The sequence below is a fragment of the Cervus elaphus genome, chromosome 13, assembly GCF_910594005.1.
Source record: "Cervus elaphus chromosome 13, mCerEla1.1, whole genome shotgun sequence".
Classification (NCBI taxonomy): Eukaryota; Metazoa; Chordata; class Mammalia; order Artiodactyla; family Cervidae; genus Cervus; species Cervus elaphus.
In genome coordinates this window covers 2,271,241-2,282,815 of record NC_057827.1, presented here as the reverse complement: position 1 = coordinate 2,282,815, position 11,575 = coordinate 2,271,241, and positions in this window count along the sequence as shown.

The window sequence follows — 11,575 nt, the reverse complement described above, 5'->3', positions numbered from 1 at the left end:
TTGAATGCAGGCTGGTCTTGCATCTCCCAAGACGAAAGGATGTCTGAATCCCCTGTGGAGACCACAGAGAAAGACCTAGTTCCCCACCTCATCGCGACCGGAGGCTTCACATCCTTTGAAAACTCCAGAGGTACGCGGAGATCAGTGCCTCCAAAGGAGACGATGCCTGACTCCTCGTGAAACTTGATAGGAGTCCCTGGATTCCTGTGGCACGTGGAAAGGGACCGTTGGTCTCCCGCCTCGGCTGGCGAGGGGTCCCAATTGCCCTGCCAAGCCTCGAGGAGAATCCCGAGTTGTCCCTCGGAACTAGGCAGGAGTCCTGACGAGGCTGAACAAACACGTGTGTGCAAGGGCCATCCCCGTCGTAACTCGAGAATGTACCCCAGGTTCGCGCCGTAACTCGAGAAAAACCATGAGACTTCCCCCTCGCCACGAGATCAGGCCCGATTCCCCTGCACTGCGTGCAGAGCAATTCCGTATTGCACATCACACATGAAAGGAGCCTTGATTTCCTTGATGGCACTCCAGAGAAACCCCAAGAACACTGTTTCAAGGCTAGAGGGATCCTGAGGTCACTGTAGCAACACGAAAGAGCTCTGTGGACCAAAAATCAACTCGAGATGAGAGGTTAGTCCCTGGCTTCGACTCCAGAGGAATACCACCTTACCACAAGCACCTCAAGAGGAGGCTTCTCTCAGCTCTAGGTATGTGAGAGGGACCCTGAGTTTGCGGCCTCAAGTGGAATGGACACCGCGATGCCCTGACTCGAAATAAGGCCAGATATCTCTGCAGTGACTTGAATGCCAGCTCGTCTTGAATCTCCCAAGATGAAAGGATGTCTGAAACCCCTGTGGAGACCACAGAGAAAGACCTAGTTCCCCACCACATCGCGACCGGAGGCCTCAAATGCTTTGAAAACGCCAAAGTTACGCGGAGATCAGTGCCTCCAAAAGGGACGATGCCTGACTCCTCGTGAAACTTATAGGAGTCCCAGGATTCCTGTGGCACGTGAAAAGGGACACTTGGTCTCCCGCCTCAGCTGGAGAGGCGTCCCAATTGCCCTGCCAAGCCTCGAGGAGAATCCCGAGTTGTCCCTCGCAACTAGGCGGGAGTCCTGACGTCGCTGAACAAACACGTGGGTGGAAGGGCCATCCCCGTCGTAACACGAGAATATACCCCAGGTTCCCGATACAGCTCGATAAAAACCATGAGACTTCCCCCTCGCCGGAATATGAGGCCCGATACCCTGCATTGCGTGCAGAGCAATTCCGTGTTGCACATCACACATGAAAGGAGCCTTGATTTCCTTGATGGCACTCCAGAGAAACCCCAAGAACACTGTTTCAAGGCTAGAGGGATCCTGAGGTCACTGTAGCAACACGAAAGATCTTCGTGGACCAAAAAGCAACTCGAGATGAGAAGTTAGTCCCTGGCTTCGATTCCAGAGGAAAACCACCTTACCACAAGCACCTCAAGAGGAGGCTTCTCTCAGCTCTATGTATGTGAGAGGGACCCTGAGTTTGCGGCTCAAGTGGAATGGACACCGCGATGCCCTGACTCAAAATGGGGCCGCATATCCCTGCAGTGACTTGAATGCAGGCTCGTCTTGCATCTCCCAAGACGAAAGGATGTCTAAATCTCCATTGCAGACCACAGAGAAAGACTTAGTTCCCCACCTCCTCGCGACCGGATGCCTCACATCCTTTGAAAACTTCAGAGGTACGCGGAGATCAGTGCCTCCAAAGGAGACGATGCCTGACTCCTCGTGAAACTTGATAGGAGTCCCAGGATTCCTGTGGCACGTGGAAAGGGACCGTTGGTCTCCCGCCTCAGCTGGAGAGGCGTCCCAATTGCCCTGCCAAGCCTCGAGGAGAATCCTGAGTTCTCCCTCGCAACTAGGCTGGAGTCCTGACGAGGCTGAACAAACACGTGGGTGGAAGGGCCATCCCCGTCGTAACTCGAGAATGTAGCCCAGGTTCCCGCCGCAGCTCGAGAAAAACCATGAGACTTCCCCCTCGCCGGGAGATGAGGTCGATTCCCCTGCACTGCATGCAGAGCAATTCCGTGTTTCACATCACGCATGAAAGGAGCTTTGATTTCCTTGATGGCACTCCAGAGAAACCCCAAGAACACTGTTTCAAGGCTAGAGGGATCCTGAGGTCACTGTAGCGACAAGAAAGAGCTCCGTGGACCAAAAATCAACTCGAAATGAGAGGTTAGTCCCTGGCTTCGACTGCAGAGGACTACCACCTTACCACAAGCACCTCAAGAGGAGGCTTCTCTCAGCTCTAGGTATGTGAGAGGGACCCTGAGTTTGTGGCCTCAGGTGGAATGGACACCGCGATGCCCTGACTCGAAATAAAGCCAGATATCTCTGCAGTGACTTGAATGCTAGCTCGTCTTGCATCTCCCAAGATGAAAGGATGTCTGAAACCCCTGTGGAGACCACAGAGAAAGACCTAGTTCCCCACCTCATCGCGACCAGAGGCCTCAAATGCTTTGAAAACTCCAGAGGTACGCGGAGATCAGTGCCTCCAAAAGGGACGATGCCTGACTCCTCGTGAAACTTGATAGGAGTCCCAGGATTCCTGTGGCACGTGAAAAGGGACCCTTGGTCTCCCGCCTCAGATGGAGAGATGTCCCAATTGCCCTGCCAAGCCTCGAGGAGAATCCCGAGTTGTCCCTCGCAACTAGGCGGGAGTCCTGACGTCGCTGAACAAACACGTGGGTGGAAGGGCCATCCCCGTCATAACACGAGAATATACCCCACGTTCCCACCGCAACTCGAGAAAAGCCATGAGACTTCCCCCTCGCCGCAAAATGAGGCCCGATACACTGCATTGCGTGCAGAGCAATTCCGTGTTGCACATCACACATGAAAGGAGCCTTGATTTCCTTGATGGCACTCCAGAGAAACCCCAAGAACATTGTTTCAAGGCTAGAGGGATCCTGAGGTCACTGTAGCAACAAGAAAGAGCTCCGTGGACCAAGAATCAACTCGAGATGAGAGGTTAGTCCCTGGCTTCGACTCCAGAGGAATACCACCTTACCACAAGCACCTCAAGAGGAGGCTTCTCTCAGCTCTAGGTATGTGAGAGGGACCCTGAGTTTGCGGCCTCAAGTGGAATGGACACCGCGATGCCCTGACTCGAAATAAGGCCGGATATCCCTGCAGTGACTTGAATGCAGGCTCGTCTTGCATCTCCCAAGACGAAAGGATGTCTGAATCCCCTGTGCAGAGCACAGAGAAAGACCTAGTTCCCCACCTCATCGCGACCGGAGGCCTCACATCCTTTGAAACCTCCAGAGGTACGCGGAGATCAGTGCCTCCAAAGGAGACGATGCCTGACTCCTCGTGAAACTTGATAGGAGTCCCAGGATTCCTGTGGCACGTGGAAAGGGACCCTTGGTCTCCCGCCTCAGCTGGACAGTCGTCCCAATTGCCCTGCCAAGCCTCGAGGAGAATCCCGAGTTGTCCCTCGCAACTAGGCAGGAGTCCTGACGTCGCTGAATAAACACGTGGGTGGAAGGGCCATCCCCGTCGTAACTCGAGAATATACCCGAGGTTCCCGCCGCAACTCGAGAAAAACCATGAGACTTCCCCCTCGCCGCGAGATGAGGCCCGATTCCCCTGCACTGCGTGCAGAGCAATTCCGTGTTGCACATCACACATGAAAGGAGCCTTGATTTCCTTGATGGCACTCCAGAGAAACCCCAAGAACACTGTTTCAAGGGTAGAGGTATCCTGAGGTCACTGTAGCACCACGAAAGAGCTCTGTGGACCAAAAATCAACTCGAGATGAGAGGTTAGTCCCTGGCTTCAACTCCAGAGGAATACCACCTTACCACAAGCACCTCAAGAGGAGTCTTCTCTCAGCTCTAGGTATGTGAGAGGGACCCTGAGTTTGCGGCCTCAAGTGGAATGGACACCGCGATGCCCTGACTCGAAATAAGCCCGGATATCCCTGCAGTGACTTGAATGCAGGCTCGTCTTGCATCTCCCAAGAAGAAAGGATGTCTGAATCCCCTGTGGAGACCACAGAGAAAGACCTAGTTCCCCACCTCATCCCGGCCGGAGGCCTCACATCCTTTGAAAACTCCAGAGGTATGCGGAGATCAGTGCCTCCAAAGGAGACGATGCCTGACTCCTCGTGAAACTTGATAGGAGTCCCAGGATTCCTGTGGCACGTGGAAAGGGACCCTTGGTCTCCCGCCTCAGCTGGAGAGGCGTCCCAATGGCCCTGCCAAGCCTCGAGGAGAATCCGGAGTTGCCTCTCGCAACTAGGCAGAAGTCCTGACGTCGCTGAACAAACACGTGGGTGGAAGGGCCATCCCCATCGTAACTCGAGAATATACCCGAGGTTCCCGCCGCAACTCGAGAAAAACCATGAGATTTCCCCTCGCCGTGAGATCAGGCCCGATTCCCCTGCACTGCGTGCAGAGCAATTCCGTGTTGCACATCACACATGAAAGGAGCCTTGATTTCCTTGATGGCACTCCAGAGAAACCCCAAGAAAACTGTTTCAAGGCTAGAGGGATCCTGAGGTCACTGTAGCAACACGAAAGAGCTCCGTGGACCAAAAATCAACTCGAGATGAGAGGTTAGTCCCTCGCTTCGACTCCAGAGGAATACCACCTTACCACAAGCACCTCAAGTGGAGGCTTCTCTCAGCTCTAGGTATGTGAGAGGGACCCTGAGTTTGCGGCCTCAAGTGGAATGAACACCGCGATGCCCTGACTCGAAATAAGGCCGGATATCCCTGCAGTGACTTGAATGCAGGCGGGTCTTGCATCTCCCAAGACGAAAGGATGTCTGAATCCCCTGTGGAGACCACAGAGAAAGACCTAGTTCCCCACCTCATCGCGACCGGAGGCCTCACATCCTTTGAAAACTCCAGAGGTACGCGGAGATCAGTGCCTCCAAAGGAGACGATGCCTGACTCCTCGTGAAACTTGATAGGAGTCCCAGGATTCCTGTGGCACGTGGAAAGGGACACTTGGTCTCCCCCCTCAGCTGGACAGTCGTCCCAATTGCCCTGCCAAGCCTCGAGGAGAATCCCGAGTTGTCCCTCGCAACTAGGCAGGAGTCCTGACGTCGCTGAACAAACACGTGGGTAGAAGGGCCATCCCCATCGTAACTCGAGAATATACCCCAGGTTCCCGCTGCAACTCGAGAAAAACCATGAGACTTCCCTCTCGCCGCGAGATGAGGCCCGATTCCTCTGCACTGCGTGCAGAGCAATTCCGTGTTGCACATCACACATGAAAGGAGCCTTGATTTCCTTGATGGCACTACAGAGAAACCCCAAGAACACTCTTTCAAGGCTAGAGGGATCCTGAAGTCACTGTAGCAACTCGAAAGAGCTCCGTGGACCAGAAATCAACTCGAGATGAGAGGTTACTCCCTGGCTTCGACTCCAGAGGAATACCAGCTTACCATAAGCACCTGAAGAGGAGGATTCTCTCAGCTCTAGGTATGTGAGAGGGACCCTGAGTTTGCGGCCTCAAGTGGAATGGACACCGCAATTCCCTGACTCGAAATAAGGCCGGATATCCCTGCAGTGACTTGAATGCAGGCTCGTCTTGCATCTCACAAGACGAAAGGATGTCTGAATCCCCTGTGGAGACCACAGAGAAAGAACTAGTTCCCCACCTCATCGCGACCGGAGGCCTCACATCCTTTGAAAACTCCAGAGGTACGCGGAGATCAGTGCCTCCAAAGGAGACGATGCCTGACTCCTCGTGAAACTTGATAGGAGTCCCAAGATTCCTGTGGCACGTGGAAAGGCACCCTTGGTTTCCCGCCTAAGCTAGAGAGGCGTCCCAATTGCCCTGCCAAGCCTCTAGGAGAATCCCAAGTTGTCCCTCGCAACTAGGCAGGAGTCCTGACGTCGCTGATCAAACACGTGGGTGGAAGGGCCATCCCCGTGGTAACTCGAGAATATACCCCAGGCTCCCGCCGCAATTCGAGAAAAACCATGAAACTTCCCCCTCGCCACGAGATGAGGCCCGATTCCCCTGCACTGCGTGCAGAGCAATTCCGTGTTGCACATCACACATGAAAGGAGCCTTGATTTCCTTGATGGCACTCCAGAGAAACCCCAAGAACACTGTTTCAAGGCTAGATGGATCCTGTAGTCACTGTAGTAACTCGAAAGAGCTCCGTGGACCAAAAATCAACTCGAGATGAGAGGTTAGTCCCTGGCTTCGACTCCAGAGGAATACCACCTTACCACAAGCACCTCAAGAGGAGGCTTCTCTCAGCTCTAGGTATGTGAGAGCGACCCTGAGTTTGCGGCCTCAAGTGGAAAGGACACCGCGATGCCCTGACTCAAAATAAGGCCGGATATCCCTGCAGTGACGAGAATGCAGGCTCGTCTTGCATCTCCCAAGACGAAAGGATGTCTGAATCCCCTGTGGAGACCACAGAGAAAGACCTAGTTCCCCACCTCATCGCGACCGGAGGCCTCACATCCTTTGAAAACTCCAGAGGTACGCGGAGATCAGTGCCTCCAAAGGAGACGATGCCTGACTCCTCGTGAAACTTGATAGGAGTCCCAGGATTCCTGTGGCACGTGGAAAGGGACCCTTGGTCTCCCGCCTCAGCTGGAGAGGCGTCCCAATTGCCCTGCCAAGCCTCGAGGAGAATCCCGAGTTGTCCCTCGCAACTAGGCAGGAGTCCTGACGTCGCTGAACAAACACGTGGGTGGAAGGGCCATACCCGTCGTAACTCGAGAATATACCCCAGGTTCCCGCCACAACTGGAGGAAAACCATGAGACTTCCCCCTCGCCGCGAGATGAGGTCCGATTCCCCTGCACTGCGTGCAGAGCAATTCCGTGTTGCACATTACACATGAAAGGAGCCTTGATTTCCTTGATGGCACTCCAGAGAAACCCCAAGAACACTGTTTCAAGGCTAGAGTGAACCTGAGGTCACTGTAGCAACACGAAAGAGCTCCGTGGACCAAAAATCAACTCGAGATGAGAGGTTACTCCCTGGCTTCGACTCCAGAGGAATACCACCTTACCACAAGCACCTCAAGAGGAGGCTTCTCTCAGCTCTAGGTATGTGAGAGGGACCCTGAGTTTGCGGCCTCAAGTGGAATGGACACCGCGATGCCCTGACTCGAAATAAGGCCGGATATCCCTGCAGTGACTTGAATGCAGGCTTGTCTTGCATCTCCCAAGACGAAAGGATGTTTGAATCACCTGTGGAGACCACAGAGAAAGACCTAGTTCCCCACCTCATCGCGACCGGAGGCCTCACACCCTTTGAAAACTCCAGAGGTACGAGGAGATCAGTGCCTCCAAAGGAGACGATGCCTGACTCCTCGTGAAACTTGATAGGAGACCCAGGATTCCTGTGGCACGTGGAAAGGGACCCTTGGTCTCCCGCCTCAGCTGGAGAGGCGTCCCAATTGCCCTGCCAAGCCTCGACGAGAATCCCAAGTTGTCCCTTGCAACTAGGCTGGAGTCCTGACGTCGCTGAACAAACACGTGGGTGGAAGGGCCATCCCCGTCGTAACTCGAGAACATACCCCAGGCTCCCGCCGCAACTCGAGAAAAACCATGGGACTTCCCCCTCGCCGCGAGATGAGCTCCGATTCCCCTGCACTGCGTGCAGAGCAATTCCGTGTTGCACATTACACATGAAAGGAGCCTTGATTTCCTTGATGGCAATCCAGAGAAACCCCAAGAAAACTGTTTCAAGGCTAGAGGGATCCTGAGGTCACTGTAGCCACACAAAAGAGGTCCGTGGACCAAAAATCAACTCAAGATGAGAGGTTAGTCCCTGGCTTCGACTCCAGAGGAATACCACCTTACCACAAGCACCTCAAGAGGAGGCTTCTCTCAGCTCTAGGTTTGTGAAAGGTACCCTGGGTTTGCGGCCTCAAGTGGAATGGACACCGCGATGCCCTGACTCGATATAAGGCCGGATATCCCTGCAGTGACTTGAATGCAGGCTCGTCTTGCATCGCCCAAGAAGAAAGGATGTCTGAATCCCCTGTGGAGACCACAGAGAAAGACCTAGTTCCCGACCTCATCGCGACTGGAGTCCTCACATCCTTTGAAAACTCCAGAGGTACGCGGAGATCAGTTCCTCCAAAGGAGACGATGCCTGACTCCTCGTGAAACTTGATAGGAGTCCCTGGATTCCTGTGGCACGTGGAAAGGGACCCTTGGTCTCCCGCCTCAGCTGGAGAGACGTTTCAATTGCCCTGCCAAGCCTCGAGGAGAATCCCGAGTTGTCCCTCGCAACTAGGCAGGAGTCCTTACGTCGCTGAACAAACACGTGGGTGGAAGGGCCATCCCCGTCGTAACTCGAGAATATACCCCAGGTTCCCGCCACAACTCGAGGAAAACCATGAGACTTACCCCTCGCCACGAGATGAGGCCCGATTCCCCTGCACTGCGTGCAGAGCAATTCCGTGTTGCACATCACACATGAAAGGAGACTTGATTTCCATGATGGCACTCCAGAGAAACCCCAAGAACACTGTTTCAAGGCTAGAGGGATCCTGAGGTCACTGTAGCAACACGAAAGAGCTCCGTGGACCAAAAATCAACTTGAGATGAGAGGTTAGTCCCTGGCTTCGACTCCAGAGGAATACCACCTTACCACAAGCACCTCAAGAGAAGGCTTCTCTCAGCTCTAGGTATGTGAGAGGGACCCTGAGTTTACGGCCTCAAGTGGAATGGACACCGCGATGCCCTGACTCGATATAAGGCCGGATATCCCTGCAGTGACATGAATGCAGGCTCGTCTTGCATCTCCCAAGATGAAAGGTTGTCTGAATCCTCTGTGGAGACCACAGAGAAAGACCTAGTTCCCCATCTCATCACGACCGGAAGCCTCACATCCTTTGAAAACTCCAGAGGTACACGGAGATCAGTGCTTCCAAAGGAGACGATGCCTGAATCCTCGTGAAACTTGATAGGAGTCCCAGGATTCCTGCGGCACGTGGAAAGGGACCCTTGGTCTCCCGCCTCAGCTGGAGAGTCGTCCCAATTGCCCTGCCAAGCCTCGAGGAGAATCCCGAGATGTACCTCGCAACTAGGAAAGAGTCCTGACGTCGCTGAACAAACACGTGGGTGAAAGGGCCATCCCCGTCGTAACTCGATATAAAAGCCCAGCTTTCCGCTGTAACTCGAGAAAAACCATGAGACTTCCCCCTCACCGCGAGATGAGGCCCGATTCCCCTGCACGACATGCAGAGCAAATCCGTGTTGCACATCAAACATGAAAGGAGCCTTGATTTCCTTGATGGCACTCCAGAGAAACCCCAAGAACACTGTTTCAAGGCTAGAGGGATCCTGAGGTCACTGTAGAAACATGAAAGAGCTCCGTGGACCAAAAATCAACTCGAGATGAGAGGTTAGTCCCTGGCTTCGACTCCAGAGGAATACCACCTTACCACAAGCACCTCAAGAGGAGGCTTCTCTCAGCTCTAGGTATGTGAGAGGGACCCTGATTTTGCGGCCTCAAGTGGAATGGACACCGCGATGCCCTGACTTGAAATAAGGCCGGATATCCCTGCAGTGACTTGAATGCAGGCTCGTCTTGCATCTCCCAAGATGAAAGGATGTCTGAATCCCCTGTGGAGACCACAGAGAAAGATCTAGTTCCCCACCTCATCGCGACCGGAGGCCTCACATCCTTTGAAAACTCCAGAGGTACGCGGAGATCAGTGCCTCCAAAGTAGACGATGCCTGACTCCTCGTGAAACTTGATAGGAGTCCCAGGATTCCTGTGGCACGTGGAAAGGGACCCTTGGTCTCCCGCCTCAGCTGGACAGGCGTCCCAATTGCCCTGCCAAGCCTCGAGGAGAATCCCGAGTTGTCCCTCGCAACTAGGCAGGAGTCCTTACGTCGCTGAACAAACACGTGGGTGGAAGGGCCATCCCCATCATAACTCGAGAATATACCCCAGGTTCCCGCCGCAACTCAAGAAAAATCATGAGACTTCCCCCTCGCCGCGAGATCAGGCCCGATTCCCCTGCACTGCGTGCAGAGCAATTCCGTGTTGCACATCACACATGAAAGGAGCCTTGATTTCCTTGATGGCACTCCAGAGAAACCCCAAGAACACTGTTTCAAAGCTAGAGGGATCCTGAGGTCACTGTAGAAACACGAAAGAGCTCCGTGGACCAAAAAACTACTCGAGATGTGAGGTTAGTCCCTGGCTTCGACTCCAGAGGAATACCACCTTTCCACAAGCACCTCAAGAGGAGGCTTCTCTCAGCTCTAGGTATGTGAGAGGGACCCTGAGTTTGCGGCCTCAAGTGGAATGGACACCGCGATGCCCTGACTCGAAATAAGGCCTAATATCCCTGCAGTGACTTGAATGCAGGCTCGTCTTGCATCTCCCAAGACGAAAGGATGTCTGAATCCCCTGTGGAGACCACAGAGAAAGACCTAGTTCCCCACCTCCTCGCGACCGGATGCCTCACATACTTTGAAAACTCCAGAGGTACGCAGAGATCAGTGCCTCCAAAGGAGACGATGCCTGACTCCTCGTGAAACTTGATAGGAGTCCCAGGATTCCTGTGGGACGTGGAAAGGGACCCTTGGTCTCCCTCCTCAGCTGGAGAGGCGTCCCAATTGCCCTGCCAAGCCTCGAGGAGAATCCCGAGTTGTCCCTCGCAACTAGGCAGGAGTCCTGACGTCGCTGAACAAACACGTGGGTGGAAGGGCCATCCCCATCGTAACTAGAGAATATACCCCAGGTTCCCGCCGCAACTCGAGAAAAACCATGAGACTTCCCCCTCGCTTCGAGATGAGGCACGATTCCCCTGCACTGCGTGCAGAGCAATTCCGTCTTGCACATCACACATGAAAGGAGCCTTGATTTCCTTGATGGCACTCCAGAGAAACCCCCAAGAACACTGTTTCAAGGCTAGAGGGATCCTGAGGTCACTGTAGCCACACGAAAGAGCTCCGTGGACCAAAAATCAACTCGAGATGAGAGGTTAGTCCCTGGCTTCGACTCCAGAGGAATACCACCTTACCACAAGCACCTCAAGAGGAGGCTTCTCTCAGCTCTAGGTATGTGAGAGGGACCCTGATTTTGCGGCCTCAAGTGGAATGGACACCGTGATGCCCTGACTCGAAATAAGGCCGTATATCCCTGCAGTGACTTGAATGCAGGCTCGTCTTGCATCTCCCAAGACGAAAGGATGTTTGAATCCCCTGTGGAGACCACAGAAAAAGACGTAGTTCCCCACCTCATCGGGACCAGAGGCCTCACATCCTTTGAAAACTCCAGAGGTACGCGGAGATCAGTGCCTCCAAAGGAGACGATGCCTGACTCCTTGTGAAACTTGATAGGAGTCCCAGGATTCCTGTGGCACGTGGAAAGGGACCCTTGGTCTCCCGCCTCAGCTGGAGAGGCGTCCCAATTGCCCTGCCAAGCCTCGAGGAGAATGCCGAGTTGTCCCTCGCAACTAGGCAGGAGACCTGACGTCACTGAACAAACACGTGTGTGGAATGGCCATCCCCGTCGTAACTCGGGAATATACCCCAGGCTCCCGCCGCAACTCGAGAAAAACCATGGGACTTCCCCCTCGCCGCGAG